The sequence below is a fragment of the Periplaneta americana genome, chromosome 4 (genome assembly GCF_040183065.1).
Source record: "Periplaneta americana isolate PAMFEO1 chromosome 4, P.americana_PAMFEO1_priV1, whole genome shotgun sequence".
NCBI classification, from domain to species: domain Eukaryota; kingdom Metazoa; phylum Arthropoda; class Insecta; order Blattodea; family Blattidae; genus Periplaneta; species Periplaneta americana.
The window spans coordinates 136,287,545-136,312,983 of NC_091120.1; the positions used below are offsets into that span (position 1 = coordinate 136,287,545).

Here is a 25,439-nt window from a genome sequence, read left to right on the forward strand (position 1 = left end):
TGGATTTTTCAATATGATCCAGAGACTAAGCGACAATCCTTGCATTGGAAGAGCTCCCAATCCCCTAGGAAAAAGAACGCGTGCATGAGTAAATCGAAATTCAAAGCAATGATGATTGTTTTTTTAGATATCCGGAGGCTTAGCTCCATTGATTGGGTGCCTAAGGTCAGGTTTAATATAAAGATGTTTTGACGACCCTCCGTGAACGTGTGACAAAGGAGACCAGACTTGTGAAAGAATGCCTCATGGATCCTTCACCAGGACAATACATCAGCACACAACACGCTATCTGTGAAGAGTTATTTGACGAAAAACAACATTCCAGTGATGCAACATCCACTATATTCGTCGGACCTAACACCGTGAGACTTCTTTCTCTTTCCAAAAGCCAAGTCTACACTCAAAGGACCCAGGTTCGAGTTCATGGATGCAATGAAAGAAAAAGCGATGCAACTCTTGAACACCATAACACAAGATGACTTGCAGCACTACTTCCAACAGTGGAAAATTCGCATGCAGCAGTATAGGGATCGGGGAGGAGATTACATTGAAGGGGATAACATTTCGATTGTCTGATTTTTGTTATAGCATGAATCTGGTTTCTTTGTCACACCTCATATGCTGTAATAAAATTGTAATTATAGTATTTCTTCCATGTCATCTCAGTATTTACGATCATATTATGATATTATTGCGAGGTTAGTTTATGCTGTGATATGCAATGGAAAAGGAGTGAGTGCAACCAATACATTTTATTATTAAGTACTAAACACAATGTGTACAGAGAAAAGAAAAGAGCATATGGGAATACAAATAGTGATTCACCAGTCTTTTGCAAAACAACTGATTGGTTTTGTCTTTTTGCACAGTTTGTCAGGTGGTAGTGGGTGCATTTGTCTTCACAGAGTAGGCATCTGCAGTCATCGTTTGGTGCGTGGTATCCCTTGGTTGAGCAGATTTTTCCATGGAATCTGTGAACAGTGAGACGGGTGTAGATGTGTCACAGCTTGAAGTTGGGCCATTTCCATATGTCGGTTTTCATGGTTTCAGTTTTGAAGAGTTCTCTGGGGATCTCATGTGCTTTCTCTCGCTTTCTTGCAGGACTGCTTGAGAGGCAGTGGTGTCTGGTAGTCCGAAGGTCAGTTTTATGTCATCCAGAAAGAATGATTCATTGGCGATTATGTACGTTAATCTGTTTTCCGAAGATTTTGAAATCTGGAGGACACGCTTGAGGTATCTGGCTTTAATATTTTCTAATCTTCTAAGGTTAGATTCTGTAAGTCTATGCCACCCTCCAGAAGTCAAAACAAAGCACATAGAATAGCAATTCACTTCTATCACAAGGACGTAATAGACAATCCGGATTTCTGGCCAGAAGGAGTGATTTTTCGCCCCTTCCGATTCCATTAGGTCATAACACCAACTAACCAGACCTCACGACAACAATATAGCACCCAAGTCATTTCAGATCATGCTATGGAATGTTGAAGGATTAAAATCAGTAATATCTATGGAACTGAGTGAAAGATGGAAATCTCATGACATTATGATGTTACAGAAACTTTCACTACAGAAGCTGGAGTGGTAGAGATCTTCCGTCATTCTATTGATAGGTACAGTGTGAAGTACACTACTTATCTTGGTGATGAGGATTCTAAAGGATTTTAAAAAGTAAAAGAATTAAATGTATATGATAAGGACATTAACATAAATAAGTTAGAATATGTGGGTCATGTCCAGAAAAGAACGCGGTCTAGACTCAGAATATTGAAAAAGAACATGAAAGGGAAAACTCTTTCTGATGGTAAGTCACTTATGAGATAGGGTAGATTGACAGACACTTAGATTGATCTCCAGCAGTACTATGGCCTTGCTATTAGAAGAAGCACAGGTCAAACAATCAAAGACATGCAGCAACCCATCTGGGCTATTTATTTTCATAAATTATCCAATGATGATACTCCACAGCATGAGCTTTGTCCTGTTGGTGATGATTCATGGTATGGGTATTGTAAAGCTCAAATGAAAGGTGAGAAATATGAACATAAACATTCACCACCAGAGGCAATACTACTACAATTTAGCCTATTTTTAGAGATGTCCCGAGATGACTTGCCAAGCAAATGTCTGCATGGAAAAACACAGAACCCAAATGAAAGTTTTCACAATGTTATTTGGGATTGAGTGCCTAAAAGCTAGAAACTCTAAATAGAGGTTGATATGATATTTGCTATAATGATGGGTATTACAGTAGAATTAACCCATTAATGCCCAGAGTATGATTAAAAATACGGGGTGAGAAATATTTTTTCATTCATTTCCCTTTGACTTCAAGTTAACAATTTTTTTCATGTAGGCAGTACATGGATGTGGTTTAAGATTCAGGCATTGTTGAATGCTCTGTGATCGTTTCTCTTGTTGGTATGAGGTTTCGAATTTGGATCTTAAAGAAAAGAAAACACTGATTGGAATAAAGGTACTTATTTTCAATATAAATTATATCATGAATTATGAAACTAGTGATAATATTACTTGTTAGGTATTCGTGAATAATTCAGGACATTTGGCGTACATGTATCTTTGTATAGAAGCATAGCAATTTCAGTTTCTAAATATGGTATGATATATCATACGCTGAGCAGTAATGATATCAATTTCTGTATATTCTGTTAGATGAATTTTCCTTGGAGCATGTGTGAAATGGACGGCAAAAAACCTACAAACTATAAGCCTAGAGCAGAGGTGTTTAACTCCAACCCCTTGGAAAGAGGTCAAAGGGGTATACTACGGAATACTGACGTATTATCCCTTCCGCGCAGGGTAAGTCAGTAGGCTACTCTAGACAGTGGTGGCATTTAGCTTACTGTTGTGTATTACTCACACAATTCGAGAAACTGTAAAATATGCCGTAATGAAAGATTATCCATATATCATAGGATCTATGGAAGACATGTATCAATACCTTGGCATTTTGATTGTCTCGATATCTCTAATTGCCTTCGCGAAGAATGTACTGGGAGATTCGTCCTAATAGCCATAACATTCTAGTTGCAAACTGTAACACCAGAAACAAATTTGAAACAATTCATCATTTCCTTCATTTCAATCACAATAAAACAATTGACAAGAATGATAAAATATACAAACTTAGGCCCCTCTTCAATCGTCTAAATGAAATGTTCCAGAACATGGTTGACATTGTTCCAAATTCATATTCAGTTGACGAAGCAATGGAACCATATTTTTGTCATAGTATCAAGCAATTCATACACTGAAAAACAATCAGATCTGGGAATAAGCCTTCATGCTTGACGACGCCTGCAGGGTACCTTATAAAGTTCGAACCGTATACAGGGAGAGTCAAACAAGCACCAGGGGTGACTCTAGGAAATGCTATTACATAGATGCTTTGTGTTGGATTGCTACCTGATGACAGTAACTATTTATAGACAATTATTTCACTTCCTTTGGGTTATTGTACAAATTTTCAGCGGTAAATATCACGTGCTTTGGAATTATAACAGCTGATAGAATTGAAAAGGCACCTCCAAAGGATCTGAAAAAATCCGCTAGAGGTACTTGCTATGCCATCAGAGACACATCTAGTAATCTGACAATGGAATGACAATGCTCAGGCCACTATAGCAACAAATGCAGCAACACTAGATGTAATTTCTTTAGGCTCATGCTCACAGTGAAGCACTAAGGATAAGAGAAAAATCACTGTTCAACAACAGAAAGTTATAAAAATATATAATGCGTGTATAGGTGGTGAGGACATGTTTGGCAAAGTGAGAGGACTCTATCGACTTTGACTATGGCCCAAGAAATGGTACTGGCCACTTATCAGATTTTGTATCAACGGATCAGAAGTCAACTTGTAGATGCTCTACAGACAATATCAGAAGGCAATATCTTTGCTGGAATTCACAAGACAAATTGTAAAGTCATTGCTTGCAACACCAATAATAGGCATTTCTAAGACTGTAACACCTAAAGGGAGAAACCAAGTTCTCAATGAAATACGTTATTATAGACTTGATCACCTAGTTGTCTGGTAAAACACTCGGCGCAGATGTGCTTACCATGGGAAATTTGCTAAATTATGTTGCGTCAAATGTAATGTTGATCTTCATCCTGATACTTGTTTCCTAAAATATCATATAAAATGAAGAAAACCGAAAAAAAAATGTTGTTGAAGTATCTAAAATAATAATTAAAGTGATTAGACATGGATATATTGTTCAAATATTAGTTCAAAATTCCTTTCTTACATTGTAGGGGCCTATTAAGTATTTGTATGAAACTGATACTGTAACTGCCCAGTGTATGTTATATCATACAGGTCATAGACACAATTGAAATTCTTGTGTATTTGTACTCAGTAAGATGTAACAATTATAATATTATAAAATTATATGATTATGAATTCCTTTTTTAATCTGGGCATTAATGGGATACGTTACTTGAATAAATGGGCTTGACAGTAAGTGAAAATATGAAGTGTGCATTAATGACTATTGATAAGCTATGACTCTCAAAAGCCAACAAAAGGGCACAAAGTATGGAAAAAGAGGCAAGAATCCAAAATATGATCCAGAAAGGAAAAGAGAGTCTCAGGAGAAGCAGAATCAATAGGATTATGCAGCTGGAATATTCTAAAGGTACTGGGAGCTTCAGAATTACATACTTTTTTTTAATGTAGTTTTTCGTAAGTTAAAAATTTTCAAACTTAAGTGCATTTTTCTCCTAAACTACTAAATGTATTTACATTACATTTTTACATTTTTTTCTGCAGCCTGTATTCCACAGAATAGACCAAAAGGTTTATGAAATTCACACACATAACATAAGAAAAAAATATATATAGCATTGAAAAAATGATACATTTTGTTAATCAAAGTTAAAATTTTTTACTGTTTCAGTAAAGATGAAATATTGGACTAAATATGTTTAGAATTTACTGTATACATTACTTGACAACTTAAAAATAATAAAAAGGGATATGAGTGAATTTTGTAGGAGTAATGTGCACTTGAAGTTTGAGGTTTGAGTGGGAAAACAGGCTATCAGTTATGACCTTGTCCTGCACTTGGACAAAAATCTAGTTAGCTGTCCTTTACACCATCGAATTCAGAATGAAATATTGTATAACCATGGCAATTTTCATTCTACTACGATTACTACATGCCTAGAAATATTCAACTACACTTTTGTACACACAATCTTCAATCATATGGGAATCACTACCTGCTCCCCAAACTCTGCAACGACAACAGGGCACTTACGTGGTTGCAGCAAATGAAAGAGCAATGGTCAAAGATTGCTAGGTGGGCGCTGCTATTGCAAGAATTCAAGTTCGAGATATCCCACATCCCAAGAAGGGAAAATGAACTTCTGATGCTCTCTCACTCACCAGCATCCAGCACATTCTCGAAAGCGGAAGAGTGAAAGTGACTACTCCCATCAGAAATGGCCCAATCGGTGTCGCCTCCCTCTCTTTATCTCAGCAAAATCACGAGATCTTCACTATATGAAGAGGCCCAGCAGGCACAGAGAGAGGATACGCATGTCAAGGAACTGGTTCGACAAAGGACGCAGCTGGCCGAGCTGAATGCATCCTGCTGCTCCTCCACCAACGAAAATTTTGTGAACTCTCACAAAGTAGAAAATGAAGCCCTCTGGAAGAGGGGTAGAACTAGGAGAAAAGGGTGGAAATTTGTTGTGCCGCACAACCAGCAATATAATATACTGTGATGATACAATGACAACCAAGATGCCAGTCACATGGCGAAGCAGAGGGCTACTACTGGATGAAGATGAATGAGGTCCTGCCTTGTAAGTGAGAATGTAAAATCCACACCTCGAGAACCAGTCCCGTCTCATCACCCACAGGAAACGCTACGGTCACTGTCACTCTACCTGATGGGGCCATATCCCTGCACAAAGAGAGGAAAATGATTTCCTACTTGTGGTAACAGATATGTTTCTCAATGGGTTGAGGCATACCCTCTCAGCTCCTCCATCGCTCCCTCCATTGTCTGGTTCCTATAGAAAGACTTTTTCCCTTGCTATGAGTACCCAGAGAGTATTCTCACAGACAATGGAAGGCAGTTCATCAGACAACAATGGAAGGGAGCATGCCAATGTTGGGAGGTACGACACCTGACTACCGCCATATACTATCCATGGGCTAACCCAACAGAGAGAAGAAACCAAGAGATCAAGAATGGTCTCCGGATTTACATGAGGAACAATCACTAAGACTGGAATATCTTCATGCAGAAGGTACTTTTCAATCTCCGCTGCCAGAGGAACAATGCCTATGGGCAGGTCCTCCAGCGACCAGGTGATGGAAGTTTTGCCGGGAAGGCGTTTCCTGGAGGAGAATGTGGCAGAGAGACAGATGAGCCAGTCAACAGACTTTGGGGCTCTCTAGGTAGAGGCACGACAAAATCATGCTGGCTTTGCAACTAAATGGACTTGACTGCATAGAGTGCTCCAATACACAGAGGGAAGAGTATACTGGCTGCATCATCCTGGACCACAACCTATTACGATCCACGAGAGCCAGCTATGCTTGGCTCCGAAGTCTCGAGATCACGCCACTTGATCATCCCTGCTCGCTGAACCTGTGGACACAGGTTCCAGAGATGTTCAGCCTTGTATCGCATGCCCCTCGCGCTCGGAAGAGGTCCTCTACCTCGAGACTATATGACGTCTGGCAGCCGACTTAACCGCGACTGCGATCGTATTGCTGTAAACGAACTCATAAATCGAGTGAAGTGAAAATAAACCAAGAGGATACTGAACCAATGGACGATGTCAGAGTGAGCCCCACTCTGTTGCAGTATGAAAAATGACTCGCATATTTACTGTCGATTACTGTTATGTAGGAATGACCATTTCGCGAGACTGATTATTAAGAATAAAATCAAGATAAACAACTTGGTCTTCAGTGTGGAAGAGTGTCTGGATAGCATAAAGACACAGACATAGGAGTAGAAGCAAAGGAGAGAAATAGAAAAATCTTGAAGGAGAAAATCCAAAGTATAATACCGAAGGAAATGATGAGTGTGTGACATGAGCACGAGTAGGGTGTTGCAAAGCGAACAGTTATGCGGCAGTTCAGGAAAGGCAATGGTTGGAAGTACAGGGCAATTACAAATGATTCATTAGGTTTTAAGTCAAATATTTGTGAAAACTATGGATGCAATATGATTGTGATATTCATGAATCTAAAGAAAAACTTTGACAGTTTACTTTTCCATTGTTGTAACTCTGGCGCACGTAGACAGACAGCAGCATAAGCATAGTTTTCAAAATGGTGTCTATACAGCAAAAAGCGTTCACAGTTTTGGAATATGAGAAGTCATTTTCCTTTGTTACCATATAGCGTGCATTCCAGGGGCAATACCCTGGAACTTCACTGCAAGGTCTCTGATCAGGTCATCCCAATTGAATCACCCCATGCAGAAGGGTTTCAGTCATAAATTTTGAAAAACGAGATATCTATGGAAATCATATCTTTATGGGTGGCTCCATCGGCCTGTGCAGAAAGGTATTCAGTCCAGTGCTTGGAAAGACTGAAACTGAAGCATCAGGCTCAGAGTTCTATGCAGAAAGGAATTCAGTCCAGGACTGAAGCCCTTTTTGCTAAGAACCTGCATTTGTGCAAAGATGATGTTAATAATAATAATTATTTTACCGGTGAAACACTGGATAAAAGTTAAACTTCGACATCCCCATATTAATGATAAGGCAAAACGGTGTACATTGGCTGAGACAATGGTGCACAAATGAAAGGCTGGGGAATTCTATAACAAACTTGAAGATCAACCTCATGTACTATCTCTTGCAATAGATTTTATGCAGAATATTTATTTACCGGTTATTCCTGTCCAGGAAACATTTTACTTGCAGCAGCAGACTGTTGACATATTTTGTATTCATGACATTAGAAAAAATAAAGCTATAATATGCATTTATCATTAGGGTATTGCCAAGAAAATATGTAATGGCGTGTGTTCTTTCCTGTATAATTACCTGCAAAACATTCCTTCTGAAATTACAGAGCTACATCTGTTTCCTGACAACTGTGCAGGGCAGAATAAGAACCATACTTTAGCAAGATTCCTCATATTTTTAACAAACACTGGTCAATTTAAAAGAATCGAGCAATTCTATCCTGTAAGAGGTCATTCTTTTCTGCCCTGCCACAGAGATATTGCTACAATCAAACACCCCCTTAGAAGATATGATCAACTGTACTCTGTACATGAAATAACTGAACTGATCATACAAATTAGCGCATCTGCGAAGTTTGAGGCATGTTAAGTCCAAATTGAGGCCATTTTGGATTTGAAGAACTGGTGGTCAATGTTGTATAAAAGAAACTGCACCGAAGTTGGTTCCACGAGATAATAAGTATATTTTGATATCAGACACAATGAAGCAGCTTTCATACAATAGCCAGTTACGTGGATGTATAATCACATCCCAGTTTATTGATGGTACCATCAACTGGGGTAACATTGGCCCATTAAGGCTAACTTTGGCCCAACAGAAAATATGTTTGAATTTTTATATCTCTCAGAAAAAGTGGTTTATGTAAGTAGTTTCAATTGTACTGTGTAGATGGCAGCTCCAGTCGGTAAAAACAATTAATAAAGAAGTTTCAAAAGTTAACACTAGGCAGCAGCACTGTTTCATGTGGATCAGCTGTTTCTTAGTGAAAAATATATTCTGGAAACTTTTGAATGGTTGAACGGTATTTTGAGAGGTAAAAATCAGGTAAGTACCAAGGAATATTATAAATATGTCTGGTAAAGTAATTTAAGTTTTAAAGTTTATATATTTTTTGCCATATTGATTGTACATTTTTAAAATGGGAAAGGTGTAAGTTTTGGTATACGAATGGGGCAACATTGGCCCACAGCACCATGGCTTGAATTATACTTTCTCACAACTATATAACATAATTTTAACAAAGATATGTTTTTTTTTTTTTCTGTAGAAGACAATGCTGGGACTTTTGTCAGGTACTTAGAACAAAATCTGAAAGAAGGAGAATTTGTCATTGTGGAATATGATGATCAACAGTATCCTGGCGTCGTGAAGAAGTTGCCATCAGGTGAAGAAGAAGGTCCAACTGTTGATTGCATGACAAAGTCAATTAAAGGTTGGAAATGGCCAGCCAAGAAAGACATGTTGATGTACAAATGGAGTGATGTAAAGACAAGAATTAATCCGCCAAAAATGTGTGGAAAGAGAGGAATATTTTCCATTCCAGAGCTTATGTAAATGTATTATAAGGTGTTCTGTAGTCTTAATTATATTGAAGTTTGTTCTATTGCAGGATGTAAGATAAAATAAAATAATTTTCATTGCAACCTTAAAATTATGTTTTATTAATAAAAAATGCATTATTATTATTATTATTATTATTTAAAAAAGTCATGTGAGTGTCAATGCAATGCATTATGTCGTATCAGTTGGGTAAACCAGCAGTTGTTTTGGGGTATCATTGGCCCAAAATTATCCTTAATATAGCTTACTATGCTAGTTCGGAAGTTGGGCCAAAGTTACCCCATGTCAAGGTAACATTGACCCAATATTTTAAAAATATGTAAACTCAGATAAAACTAAACCAAAATGTTTTAATTGCTTCAGGATCCATTATTGCTTCATGTAGAACCCCTTATAAAAATATTCATTAAGATAAAGGAGCAAACTCTTAAATTACAGACGTTTACTCTTAGAATGGTAAAATATTTGGGCCAATGTTATCCCAAGTGACGGTAACGTGAAACACACATTCTGTCTTTTCCACCAAATCGTGCATATGCAATCCATTGGCAAAAATTCCAGTGAAAGCGACAAAAATAAATGACAACATTACTAGATTACTCCCTTATGTACCTAATGAGCATCAGGAATTCTATGATGAAGGATCGGGGCAGGGGAGAAAAATTCTCTCCGGCACCGAGATCCGAACCTGGGTTTTTAGATCTACGTGCATGACCGATGCACTGTTGCTCAGTTTTTACGTGTAATAATTTCTGACCATCAAAAGAAAAATGAAGAGATGAAGAATGTTCAGATATTTTCTGATGAGTGAGCTGGACAATTCAAATTCAAGTGCAAATATAACTTTTCAAACATTACTCTTCTCAAAGAACAGTTCAATCTGTCCAATCTGACTTGGACATTCTTTGCCACGTCACACGGCAAAGGTGCTGTTGATGGTATTGGCTATAGTGAAATGAAACCATGCGAGATGCTGAAACATTTGCTCGAGCCTGTAGCACACTCAAAGTAAATGTGCTTTATGTTAAGAGTGAGGAAATAAATTCTGTGAGGCAGGAACTGGATAAAGCTTGGGAAAATGTTCTACCTGTTACAGGCACGCAAAAAATTCATCATATGATTGCTGTGTCAGCGTATAAGATCAAATATAAATATTTTCCTCAGGACTCTAGTGAGTTGGAAGAGTATCTTCGCCCTGAAGTCCGTAAGAGCCAGAGAAGCGTCCAGTTCATCACAAGTAAAGAAGAGTGTGTCCCTGGTTGTAAGAACACTTGTCTTGCACATCAAATAGAAAATGCAATTGGAAGTCACACTACTGACGCACATTATATTTTGAAATATTTTTTATAATTAAAACAGTTGTAGTTAATTAAACAAAACATTAAGCAAGATATATTGAAAGACTCATATTTGTGTATTCAATCATTATAATTAGTCCAACATTTTCAATTTTGCAGTAACATATGAAATTGTTTTCTACTACTTCACATGACTCTAAAAATTGTCACACTACTGACGTGTAAACAAATAAAGGTAGGATTAATTAAGTTTGACCGTTGTTAACAAAATATTGTACATGACTTTGCAAGTTCTCAAAGAGTATATACATACATTTGGTGAATGAGATTAATAAGAAATAACTTGCTAAATTTCATGCAATAATAAAAAATGTGTCACACTACTGATGGTGGACATTCCCCAGAAATCTTTCTACAAGACCTAGCAAAATGGCATATACAAAATCTCCTACTAAGGCACAATATTTCCACCTATCTTCGATATGTTGATGATACTCTTGTCATTTATGAGGATAACAATAATATCAATGATATTACCAATTCTTTCAATGACTTGCACTCCACCATAAAGTTTATCTCTGAACCAGCTGTTAACCTGGTCAATAAACTTTCTAGACGTCAAAATTTTTATAAAAAAAAAATCTCCGATTTAATTTTGACATATTCCGTAAACCTACCTCCACTAACCACTCTATACACAGTCTTTCCAACCATCCTGAGGTTCATAAAATTAGTAAATTTCGTTTTCTCACTGACAGATTATTGACTATTCCTTTAAGTAAATCCAATTTTAACAAAGAGTATAATTACATTATCTCTTTAGCTCAAGATAATGGTTTCAATAAACATATAATAGATAATTTACTCAAAAAACGCAAAAACAAGTTATTCAAAAACCAATACACTTCCCTCAAACCGGTAACCCCTAATCCTAAGAAAACATGGACTTGTATGACCTATTTTGGACAAATATCTAACCAATTCAATATCTTCTTCAAAAATCACAATATAAATATTGCCTTCTGCACCAACAATAAATTAAATAATTTCTTCCTAACAAACTTCATAATGTAGCAATCTACATAAAGATTACTATTTTTTGGTCCAACAGAATATATGTTATGGTAACAATTAATATTAGAGGAGAAAAATTCGCTCCGGCGCTGGGGATCGAACCCAGGTCTTTGGTTCTATTTACCAAGTGTTCTCAGCATTGAGTTATGCCGAAATCCAATCCATAGTAACGGATTGAATTCCCCTCCTCGAGTGCTTTTCCCTTTGTGGCCTGACTCCAAGTTGGGCATGTATGTTGATATTTTTATATTAAGTCAACTGCCATTATACAAGGAAATATGGGTGGACTCGAAACTGACATTCTGCAAATGCTTGCAACATGGGAGTAGCAGGTATTATGAGTTTTGTTGATGCCTTTAACAGATTCGTTGTCGTCTACCTGGATGGGTCTGATGGCTTCATTGAAGAATGTGACCTCGTATACAAAGCCGGCACAACAGCAGGCAATTATCACGGTCAGATGAATTCGGAAAACTTCGAGAAATGTGTGATTAACTGTGTTATCTGTTATAGTAATGGACAATGCTCCATACGATGGAAGCAAATCAACAAAGTCATTTCGCAAGATGGAAATGCTGGAGTTCCTATTTGCGACGGCATGGTGTACCTTGTGACAACATGAGAAAATTCACTCTCTTTTCACTTGTTGAATAGATCAGTCCCAACGAAATTCAGTATCACATTGATAACCTACTTGCAACACACAAAGACGATTGGAGTGGTTATTGTCGACATATGATAGACCTTGAAAACAAATACTGGGAGAGTGACGTGATTATGGAAGATATAATCAACCAGTTCATTATTCATGTAGGAAGCAACAGCAACAGTAAGAGTGACAGCAGTGATGTTAATATTAGTATCAGTGACACTGATGATGATGATAAACAATAATGATACTTTCATGTCTGACTTCACTTCTCTGCAGTAAGATGTACCAGCTAACGATTTTAGAATAGAGTATCATGGCTAGGTGTCATGGCAGACAGTGAGTAGTAATGCTAGTTTGAGCTCGGGCATTGGCATTTTTTTCTGATGGTTTATTTGCATTTCGTCTGTTATTTTTCGTATTTATTGTTCTACCCATGTTGTTTCATAATTCCTGCTAATTCGTGGAAAAAACAGGCAACAAGATGAAAGTATTGAAAATTGTGTGAAGCGTGTGTTTGAGGAGTCTTGGCGCAATCCCACCATATTGACGGGTCTTGCCAACCTCATAAAGGACTCGATAGTGTCGGAGCTGAAGTCAGCCCTTGCTCGCAACACGGAGGTGATCGAGAAACTGGAGGCAACCCTTCGTGAGAATGATGAGAAAATCGCCAACCTAGAAAAGAAGTTGGAAGAAAAACAGGTTGCCCTAGAGCAGTATCAGTGCCGACAGTGTCTCCAGATATTTGGAATTCCGGAAGAAAGCAACGAGAACACACACCAGATTGTCATCAAAGTCGCAGCAAAAGTCGATGTCAACCTGGTGGTGAGTGACATCGATAGGAGTCGAGGCAAGGAGATCAACCTCAACTGGTGATCGTCAAATTTGTAAACTACCGCAAAAGAATAGAAGTGCTCATTAATAAAAAACTGTTAAAAAAATCGGGTGTAATGTTGAGAGAAGATTTAACGCAATCCCAGCATGTACTACTGAAAGACTGCATCACGAGATATGGACTAACAAATGTCTGGACCACATTATTTTTCTTAAAATTGGAAATGTGAAACATAAAATTGTAAAAGCTTCTGATCTGCCATAGTTAATATGTAAGCACTAATTCATATCACATACTACCACATTTTCTTAGTTCATAATTCAATTTTTAGTGCTAGGCTTGCAATATTCAGTATTACTGTTATTTCATATCAATATTATGAATCTCTGTTATTATTGCATTACTATACATTTGCAACATCTGATGATACAATCACATATCACCATCCTTCACAAGTCTTTCATGGCTCCAACTCAAAGAATGTAGAACTTCACACTCTTTGACTTTACTCTTTAGAATTTTGCACAACTCAACACCAAATTACCTTTCGCCTCGTTCTCTTATCTATACTCTAATCACGACGCAAATACCAGATCACTTATCTGTGGCTCGCTAAGTATACCTCTTCATAGAACATCTTGTTATTCATCATCTTTTACAGTATCCACTTCGTGACAATGGAATTCCTTGTCACAAAGTATTAGGGGCTGCAAGACAACAAACATTTTTAAAAATAGCTTAAAGGATAATCTTCTTAGCAATTCACTCTAATTATACTGACTTAAAAGGTCACTGACTATATGGCAACTTCTTTCTTTAGACATGGATCCTGATAGTGCTGTATTTTCAAAATTGTCTCTCAATAATCTCTTCCTATTACCTAACATTATTTAAAATATATTAACATTCTATGTATTTTAGTTTAATTGAGGACCCTTTTTTCAAAACTTGCTAACTGAAAAAACCAAATTTTACAGGAGAGACAAAACACTATAGTAAGCAAGTTTTGGTGTAACTCTCACTTATAGCAGAATGCAAGTTTTGAAAAAACGATCACACTTTGACACACTACAATGAAGAGAAATAACCCAATTTTACTATGACGCCTTGAACATCATGTAGAGGCCTGCCTTGTGTTAACAAATCCATCAAAATCTCAATTTTGCAAATTTTGCAGTTAGCAAGTTTTGCAAAAATAGTCCTCAATTCTGCAACAGTGTTTGTATTTCATTGTTTAATTAATAATTCATAGTATTTTACTGTTTCATTCATAAGTAATTCTTGTATACGCATAACTTTTATCTAAATCAAATTGTTGTATTCTTTGTAGCTTGTAAATTCATACATATGTATACTTTTTGCTGGTTGAGTGGAAGAGAAGGCCTTATGGTCTTAACTCTGCCAGCTAAAATAAACCATTATTATTATTGTTGCAAATCCCATCCACCCTGTGTACTAACTTTCTCTGCCAGCTCGACGCACAAGGACAGTACTTGGTTCACAAGGGGACACACTTCTAACTATGGAGTTGGTTGTGTAATATATGTGAAGACTGGGTATGCTGTTAATTATCAAGTAATTTCAAAGTATAATCGGAAGTGTGAAATTAGCAAAAACTGTTTGGGTGAGAATAGTTCAGAATATTACTTTTGGATACAGGACCATAAGCCATTCAGTGATGCAGGGTATACTGGATCATCTATAGACATGGAAATGACAGCAGCATCAATACTGTGACAGAGATCAGAGCAGCATAGCTTCAGATATGGAATCATGGTGAGTGATGGAGTTTGTAAATCAATGTCTCATTTCAAGGAGAATAATGTTTATGGAGATAGTCTCATTCTAAAAAAAGGAAGAATGCATTAATCATGTTGTGAAGAGGATGGGTACTGCTCTTAAAAATTCAGTGAAAACAGAGAAACAGTAAAGTACAACTCTAGGAGAGAGAATAGATGGAAGCCTGAAGGACTCCACCATAAGTAATATTTGTAAATACTACAAAAACGCAATTTATTAAAATCCTAGGAACAAATACAATATGAAAATACCCATCAAAAAACATGGTATCAATGTACCTTTTCGTACAAACAAAATATTAAATAATATCATCCCCAACAAGTTACACACCAGAGACAAATATCAAAGTAAAGGTATATATATATATATATATATATATATATATATATATATATATATGCTGTAATGTAAGAACTGCCCTAGCAAGTATATTGGCCAGACTCACAGGAATTTTAGAACACAGTACAGCGAGCATGTTTCTGATTTCAGACATAATAGAAGAAAGTCCAAATTTGCTACCCATCTGATTGAGCAAGGCCACGAATTAACTAGTATAAACAAGGCTTTACACATTATTCTTCCTCTAAATGATAGCTCTTACATCAATGCTGAGGAAGATTTTCATATAGCTCGGGCTTGTAATTCAGGCGTATCGCTCTTTAACGAACAAGTACCCAACTTACAAAATCCATTCTTTAATATGAACGCACACAACCCACGTGCTCTTCAATCAGCCTATAACCAACTTTCCCTCCTCTACCCTCTGCTGTTACCTAAACTTTGTAAATTTTGTGAATGAAGCGCCCCTAACAGTTGCCTTCCAGCAACCAAAGACATCAGATCCACCACCGTAATGATCATTTCACTGTTTCAATTTACAAATGCACTTATTTTAGTTTTCATACACGCACATCTTAGATTTCTAATAGCAACTGTTTCGTGCACTTACGTCTATACTTCGTTACGCGAAGCTGTAACAAGATATTATATATCAGTCAGTGTAACTATCATATCACGCTTATACTACTTAACAGTTTTAAGCATTTGTTAATGTACAATTTCATCACACAATACTACTGTATTTCGTAACTTCTAACTTGTGTATATGAATTGTTAATGTTGGCCCACCATATGATTTGCATATCTATTTGATATACATTTCTCATACAATATTCATTATTTGCAGTTGTGTTTAATCTCCACACAAGATACTACACTGGAATCATGTGGTTTTTCATCCATTGCCACAGACTGTTAAACAAGTTGTAGTCCGCACTTCATTTTAATATTTTACTGATGCAACAGCTTATATAAGCATTTCATTGATGTTTAATTTTAATCATATTTTATCAGATTTTACAATTGCATCTTACAACAGAAGTTTGCAACTTGTTTACTGTTATATTATATCAAGATTATACACATGCACACTCTACTTTATATGTATTTATGTATTCAAGGGCATAGCTTCCGAAGATGACTCAATCGAGTCGAAAATGTTAAACTCAAAAAAAAAAAATGTGACAACTTTATGTCAAGTGTTCTAAAGATAAGCATAGACGGACCTTGTTTATCCTCATTTAATTCATCTACACCATATTGTACCACTGCCATTCCCTGATTTGAAATCCGAGTACCACAAATGCCCCACAGGAGAAAATAGTTTGTGTTTCTATAATCGGGTACTTGGAAAAAATGAAACACCAGGTGTCACAAAAATAATGTGCATAATCCATGTCTGGTATGGTTGTCCAGAAAATACTACCCATATTTCAGAGACTACCATTAAATGATTTGTTGGAGAGATGTTTGGAGAGCAGAATTCAGAATGGAAACGAGTTACTTCATAGTGCCATTTGGAGCAAGTGCTCCAAAGACAAATTTATAACGAAGAAACATATTAAAATAGCTGTGTTTGATGCTGTAACTGAGTATAATTTTGGTCAAACTTATACTATAAGCAAGTGACAAGAGAGGCTTGGATTGTCTCCTGGGACACACACCCATAGCCTACAACCAGACCTGTACGCGGCAATCTGGTCGCAGTGTTATTATCAATTATTTTTAATGAAACTGGTCATATGCCTGTGACCAGGTCGTTAAGCGGAGTGTTTTTGCTGCGTAACTGCGTTGTCTGTGATGGAGCCCGAGCAGACCTGTGACATGGTCATGGCAACCCTAGAAAAAAAAGTGAGACGAAAATTGCCTCTTCAGTTGTAGGGTAGTAACTGGAGTGAAAGGACCAGTGTCACAGAACTAATAACATGTCTGTCATAAATGATGTGTTATTAGCAGTAGCTGTACCTCGTTATCTTAAGAAGAAAACTAAAAGGTAGATATTCAGGTTGCATCCCATTAATACCGAAAAATTGTCTTGTGGCAAGTTTCACAGTTTATATCCATTACTAAGGTTCCGTGAGGATAAATTTTTTGCATTTCTCTGAATGTTAAACATTGTTAAGGATGGAATAAGGAAGGAGGAAACATGCATGGCATGTACAGACTCAGAAACGAAATTCATGTGGCCCAAATTTTGTTTCTGGGTCTGTACAACATCACCACTCGTGCAACATTAAGGTAAGAGAATATAATCAGCATCACTTAATTACGCACTTTATTTAGTGCAGAATTTACATAGTATATTTAATCATTTACCTACATGATAAATATGTTAAAGTAGTGTAAGCACATCAATGCATTCACCACTTGTGTTACTTGATGTATTTGAATTTCGGGGAATATCGAGTCAGTGAAGAAGCTTGAGGGAATTGAATTAGTTGTGGGACTAACGATGGCTGAGAGTAGAACAGACAGAAAAATATAGTTATGGATATTGTTGCCTTAATGTGAACTGGGGAACAGAGTGAGGTGGTGGCACTGATGGCCTTGTGAGAACTTGTTGTAGTATCTGTGTAATCTTCACCCGAGCCCAGATGTTATTGTGTTCTGATAATTTTTTAAACATTGGACGCAAGGACAATAAAAATAGTTTATCACCATCGTCTTCATCTGAAATGTTCGACTTTTAGCATCACTAATGTACTCAAACACTGCATCTTCAAAGTTTATTTCTTTTCGCTTTTGTCAATGAGACGGCTGACATACTGGGTGTGCAGTACTATTTTCGTTAGGGTCCACAACTTCCTCAGGGCTTCCAACCTCGTCACGTATAGTTTCATCTTGAATTTCATAAATATTGCTACAAATCAGTCTGCCTGACATTGTTGGCACAAGGAAGACGAACATGTCAAAATAAATGTACTCTTTCTTTGCACGTTGCCCCACTTCCACTTGGTACAATTTTTTGAAGTCTCAACTAACGTATGAATGAGTCACAAATGGATTTCAATTTTTATGGAGATTTTTTACTGGAAAGACACAGAAAATTAATGTGTCTGTATAGTTAAGGATTAACATTTTCTACACTACTTTTCATAAACAGGGAATACTGATACTCTATGATTTGATTTCTGACACCAATGTGATGAAAAAAACTCATATAAACATATGCATGTCATTTTTTTTTTTTAGTTACACTCGCCTGAATGTTAAAATGGCATGAATCTCCTTAGCTGATAAGTAGATATGTTGTACCAACTACTCTTCTCAAGTGTTCCCACATTGTACACTATCCATCTCCACAAACAATAGTCTAATGGCCAAGGTAAGAAATCGTCACGGCCTATCCACCTATTCAACTTCCTGGGAATCTGACATTTAAATAATCTAGTACTTCCCGTTTAAAACAAGGGGACTCGCATTCATGCTGAAAGTACATTAATTATTGCATAATCAACGTATTTTCTACAATAATGGTGGTAATTCCCCTCGCAAAAATTCCAAGTATCTTTGTCCCATAAACAACCCTCGAAAATGTATGGACCAATAATCACAAATTGCTACTGAATATCACCATTTACCTACGCAATCGTCTAGTATAGACCTCTCTGGCTGAAGATTTTGAACTTCACTGTAAATGACAGAGTTACATTCCCTCATCATTTGATATTCTTCATACCCTACTTTGAGAACACCCAGTCATCTGGATATGTTCCTGATACATGGACTCCATTATATCATATGAAGAATATTTTCGCGTCTTCTTTATTTTCGGCAACTACATGCTCATATGCCATCGCAGCACTGGGGACTGAATCACTATCCCTCAGTGACTGAAACATGAGAACAAAACACCACGTGACAGCATTGCACGATCTGGAAATCTTTTGATATTCGTCCCATTACAAAAGCTATACACATAAGCTAAATCATATCTGCATACTCAATATTGGAAAATGAAATGAAAGTTTTTGCGAAACACACGCGAACTCAGGAAGAGAGCTCTTGTGTCACCCACAGACCATACACAGAGGTGTTGGGAGTTTCATTATCTCTATCCTTGACCCTGATGTCATGAAGCTCTGTGTTGCTACAATCAGATTTAATGAAAGTTAATCAATTTCGCACTAAGTTCACAAGATTCTGTGTTAAGGAAGCAAACCATAGGTTTATCCAAAACTATTCAAAATCGGACATGTGTATATATGCACTTTTTTTCTTCACAGCGATGTCAGAAATGAGATTTTAGAGCATTGCACGATCTTCATGAAATATCCTGTAGGCTATATATAATTATAATCTACATAAATAAAATTAAAATTTTGTGTGTAGATGATTGGAATTATTTGTTTTTCGGGTGTGAACTTTATTTCATGTAATTTAAAAGCCTCAGAAATCATCAGTTCAATTTCAGTTAAAAATTTCATTATGTTCTAGGATATTGGTAACTGGAATCTCATTCAGATCTTCAACATTTGAGTTCAAAATTGGAAGAGCAATCAACTCAGTTATCGTGCGTGAAACATGTCATGAAATCTGGTAGTCTTTAAACGATTTTTTCATGGCACCACCATCCACAGAGGAGTCGTTGCAAACAGCCATTGAGTTTCAAGAAAGAAGTAATTTCCCCAACTGTGTTGGATCACATGACGGAAAACATATTCTTATGGTAAACACTGAGCACAGTGGATCAATATATTATAATTACAAGCAATACCATTCACTAGCAGATGCAAATTATTGCTTTAGAATTGTGGACACTGGAAGTTACGGGAAATCGACAGATGGAAATATTTTTAATCAGTCCACACTCCGGAGGAAGTTATTTTCAGATTCTTTTAACTTGTCACAAGGTCAGTCTATGCTTAACTACAACAAACAAACTCCGATTCCATATATGATAGTGGATGATGAGGTATTTGCAATGAGGGAACACATTCTGCGACCATACTCAAGACAGTATGATTAGTAACAAACAAATAATTTTTAATTACAGCCCACAGGGATCGCCATTTTGTTGAATGTGCCTTCGGTATTTTTGCTAGCAAATGGCATATTTTTCATACACCTAACAATTTACAGCTCAGATTATGTTGAAATCACTGCACTAGCCTCGTGTGTACCAAAAAATTTCGTGCAATTACGAGATGGATATCACTTCTTCTGCACCTGTCTTCTGCAAGATATTCCTATCCAAGGAACAGATGATGGTTCCTTACAAGTGAGGGATATTAGAGATCTTTTCACGGATTAACTCGTTAGTCCTGCTGGTAGTATTCCTTGGCAATATAATAAAATCTAAATAATATTCACATTTCGGTAAAGCCACATTTTAGACACAGTGAACAAAGGCAAATGAACATAAACGAATATATTCTGAGCAAGCATTCTTCAGTTGGTAATGTTCTATGTTTGGAGGAAATCATGTAGGATGAAGAAGTAACTATTGCAAGTGCAATGAATGTAATTTTAGAAACAGAATTACAGAAAAATAAATCTATAAAACACGTAGGTGGATGACACAACTATTGAAAAGTAGACGAAAATAAGGCAGGAATGATTTTTTTATCAGACATAAAATTACATATTGAAAGAGGATGATTCAAATTTTTTTTTAGATCATCGGGCCATAATTTTGAATGGCTACTAAATTCAAATAGCCCAAGGATTTGAAAGCAATAGGGGAAAGTCATGTATGATCATCCAGCGGCTATGTCCGGACACACCTATTTTTAGAGAACCATTGATAGATGGAAGCACAATCTTGGGTGCATCTTGAAGTCCCCCTTGCTACAGTTGTCTGAGCGGCAGCGTGAGTGAGTCTTCGTAATAAAGTGGTGTGGCTTCTAGGGGAGACCGGGTTTAGTTGTCACACGGGTTGGTTGTCACAAAGTTAATAACTCTCTTACTTGATGACTCTGTGTATTGATATGGCATTGTGGGAAAGGCAGCGTTACTTCGACTATTTGTGTGAACTTTCAACTGTTACCGGCAAGTGAGTGAGCAGCTGTCCACAGTTTTGTGTTACTGGTGCTGGTGAGTAAAATTTACAGATTGTTGCAGTTTTATTTCGCTCTAGAAGTTTTTACTGTAGTGAAGTTCGGTTTTCAGCGTCTTGTAGCGTGTAATTCAATGTATTATATGATGATCTTTCTAAATCGTTATGAAACTCACAATCCTCCATACTAGCTAAAGTTTTCAATATGGCATTTCGGGGTTGGTTGTCACACAAGGAACGGGGTTGGTTGTCACACAAGGAATGGGGTTGGTTGTCACACAAGGAACGGGGTTGGTTGTCACAGATTGCAAATGCTGACTGTATAGGAGTAGAAGACAATCAAATTCAAACATTAGTGGCTCCCACATTCCAAACTAATGACGTAGGAAAACTACCTGAGCCTCAGCCTTCTTCCAGCGGCTTGCAGAATGTTGAGACTACTAAGCCTATTGTTTCCCCAAAAGATATAAGACCTTTCCCTAAAGCTGGTGAAAGGAAAAATCAAAGGGGCAATGACAACCGAAAGAGATGTACGGCTATCCTTAAGGACACACCTGTAAAAGAGGACCTTGAAAAGAAGAAAATGAAACAATGTTCTACAGATGTTAAGAAACGTCTTTTCCCGGCTGAAAAGAAGAACAAAACCCAAAAAAGTGAAATAAGAAAACTGAAAGTAGTGATAGTGAAGACGATGGTAGTTTTTGTATCGTGTCTTGATTTATTTATCAATAGCAGATGGAGAGAAATGTGGGTACAATGTATAGAATGCATGAAATGGGCTCATGAAAAATGCACGACAGGAAGTGCCCATTTCATTTGTCAAAATTGTGATACTGATTTTTCAGATTAATTTTGTATAGCACATTGTTAGGCTATAATTTTGAAGTTTCATCAATGAACAATTTTCAATAATATGTTTGTGTAGTGTTTATGTTCTTTTATTCCATATATGTTCATTAATTTTTGTGTATTAATCCTCTGCAGTCTTTTGTTTATATTATAACGTTAAGCAGTAGTTATTTGTTAATCTTAAATGTTTCTTTTGCCTTTAGTTGTGTTATATGAATAAAAATAGGTATTTGTTCCTTCGAATATTTGTAGCCTATTTTCTCGTAATATTAACACGTGACAACCAACCCCGACAAATGTGACAACCATTCCCATGCTGGGGATGGTAGTCACAAACATTTTATAATAGAAAATTTATTGATAGTCTTATCACAATAACAATGTCGCCAATAATTATTTTTCCAAACATTCAGAAACATGTGGACTACAAATTAATTAAACGAAACTGTGGATATTGCTTTTGGTGACTGCGTAAAAAATAAAAAAAAACAAAAAGTGTGACTACCATACCCGGTCTCCCCTACTGTGTTTTTGTTTGTGTGCACGAGTAGTCTGTCTAATACTCAAGACATCACTGCTTTACAACAGGTAAGTGGATTTACTCTAATACATGTAGTTGTGCACATTTCAGTGTTAAGCCACTAATTATGGAAGTTAAAGCTAAAATTCAGGATACATTAGGAAGGGCGGGAATTTTAGCTATGGTGTGTGTGTCAGCTAAGATTGGATGGTACTATATTGGGTAGGACCGGACAGAGAAATAATTGAATTTTTCTGTTACAGGTTCCATCAGCTGAATGAATCATGTCGAACAAAGTGGAAGTAAATGTCAAAGGCAAGTGGACGGAAGAAAATATGAAACTTGCACACTGAATTGCGGATTGACTGGAAGAACAAGTGTTAGGGAAGCAGCAAGATTGTTTGATGTCCCAAAGAGCTCACTACAGGACAGGGTTTCAAAGATAAGAAAGGGAGAAAAGGTAGCTGTACCAGCAAAGTTAGAAGGATTTGAACCCACGTTTCTTCAAAGCTGTGAAGAACTCCTTCAACATATGAGACAATTGGACAACATGTTTATGCCTTTAACGATGAAAGAATTTAAGTTATCATTTGATTTGGCAGAGGAATTGAGGCTTCCTCACAGATTTAATAAGAATAAGAAGGTTGCCAGCAAAGATTTCTACCATGCATTTGTGAAGAGGCATCCAGAACACAAGTATGATGAGAGCAGAATAATTATAAAACATGAAATTTTCTGATATCTTTTACCAGAACGAACACAAACTTCTTTTGATGTATTGACAACTCTTGGAACCTCAGTGAACTGAATGAACATGTTTCTTCACTTTCATTTGCTTTCATTTTGCTGTTCAAGTACAACAAATTCTTTTGTACATTTACATTCATTCGGCTTGAACTGCTGTATATAAATGCATCTAAAGTTAGAACATTTAAGATGTTATATTCATTATTTACTGTACTTGACTGTTAGTAAGTAGGCCTAAAGATAAACATAATGTGAAATAAAAAATACGCTTAAATACATTTACGATACGTTATTCATTTTGCATTTTCTTCTTCATGCCATACTATTCTTCTATAATTGCTTCTGCTACCTCCAAACTTTAACTTTCATATTCCCTATTGCAGTAGTCTCTGTCCTTTAAATCATATAAACATGGTCGCTGTTCAACTTTTGTTATACGATTTCTCTGTATCAAATACATTGTGATTGGGCGAGCATTTCCAGTGTCGATGCAGTGCTGAACTTTCTCCGTTCTCCCGTAGTCGTTTTCAGACAGACTGAACACGTCTTGAAATTCTGTCAGTAGATCGTGGACTTGTCTTCTTTCTCCTTTGCTTAAATTCCCCACCAATTCTCGAGCCAGCTCTTTCAGTGATGGGTCTAGATCTGGACGTGGTTGGTGACACTCCTCGTTATCTGCGAGAGACGTCACAGACACCACCGGCTCGATGCTACCTAGTACAGTTCCACTAGGCACCTCCTTGTCCCGATTGGTGACATTCAGGACCCTCACCGGTACCACCTTCTGATTCGGGAGTAGGGATCTGGCCACATAAACCCCCGCGCGACTCTTGCGGGACACGTGTTCGAGTCTCAAGGTGGCTGTCACAATATTATTGGAACAGCAGTGATTTATGCATGACCAGATCACCACATTCAGGTCACCAGCCTGGCCATAGCCTTATATTGGCAAAGAAAAAGGATGCAAGAGCTAGTGTTTGAAGAAAATAACAACTGCTAGCATTCAAGAAATATAGGCAAGCAGTCAAATTTTCAAAATTGAGGAAAGAGGAAGCTAAGAGACAACAGGAAGGTCCTCATATGCAGCAGGCTCATTTCAGCAGTAATTGGTGAGTTTGGAGGCTAACTGCATGTAAAACTTTGAAAGATTTGTATCAAATATGAATGAGGTCTCGCCCACCTCATTATATTTTGCTCGACTAGTATGACTAGTCAGTTTGTTTTTATACCATTAAGTACGAGAAAAATTCGTACCGGCACTGGGAATCGAACCCAGGACCTCTCAGCTGTGCGCGCTGAGTGCTCTCTAACCAACTGAGCAATGCCGGGACCCAATTCACGACGCCGGCCGAACTCCTCTCGTAGTGTCGTGTTACGGCCTTACTGTCTGCACTTGAGACGATACACGTCATATGTGTACAGGAGCGCATATTACATGACTTTATGGCCATATTCAACAACAGTTTCTTTAAACTGTTAACATCGTATTTGTCTGCATGTTAATTTTTCTCACACATCAATATACTAAAAGTTTAATATCTCAAAAAATATTGTGTGTGCTTGCGTGTGTGTGTGTGTGTGTGTGTGTGTGTAGCTTGTTTCCAAAAGGTATCAAATCCACAATTTTCGAAAAAAGAGTTACAGATGGCTTGAAGCACATTCTTAGTTACCTCTAGAATGGAAACACTTCTCTCGAAAAAGTGCCAAATCCTGTCTGTCTCCAGAACTCACTGAAAACAGTGTTTTACAGCAGAAAATACCACATCCATGCTGAGTTTGATGTCAAAACATACCAAATCTCAAGCACGTTCCTATTGGTTCTCGACTTTGTGTCATTGATATTTCATGTGTCATGCAGCAATTTCAATGGCTACTGTGGTGACATGTTAGTTGTTTGTGTAATGACTGCCACTGTAAGTTTATTACGTGAATGTTTTACAACTTTTATTATTTCAAAACAGGTACATAGTAAACATAATGGACAATGACATACCAGATGAATATGGACATGAACCTGTGGT

At 37.0% G+C, this 25,439-nt stretch overlaps 1 protein-coding gene across 4 annotated transcripts in view; it reads right to left on the reverse strand.

Annotated features, from left to right (window-relative positions):
• The window catches only part of mof (males absent on the first), a 324,099-nt gene that overhangs the window by 216,062 nt on the left and 82,598 nt on the right, over nt 1-25,439 (reverse strand). Inside the window, exon 8 of one of the 4 annotated variants that reach the window (XR_011331773.1) lies at nt 9,435-13,872. The exons of the other annotated variants lie outside the window; for them this stretch is intronic. The gene's annotated coding sequence lies outside the window, so the exon portion shown is untranslated. Of the gene's footprint in view, nt 1-9,434; nt 13,873-25,439 lie in introns of those variants that run through there. 4 annotated transcript variants of the gene reach the window in all.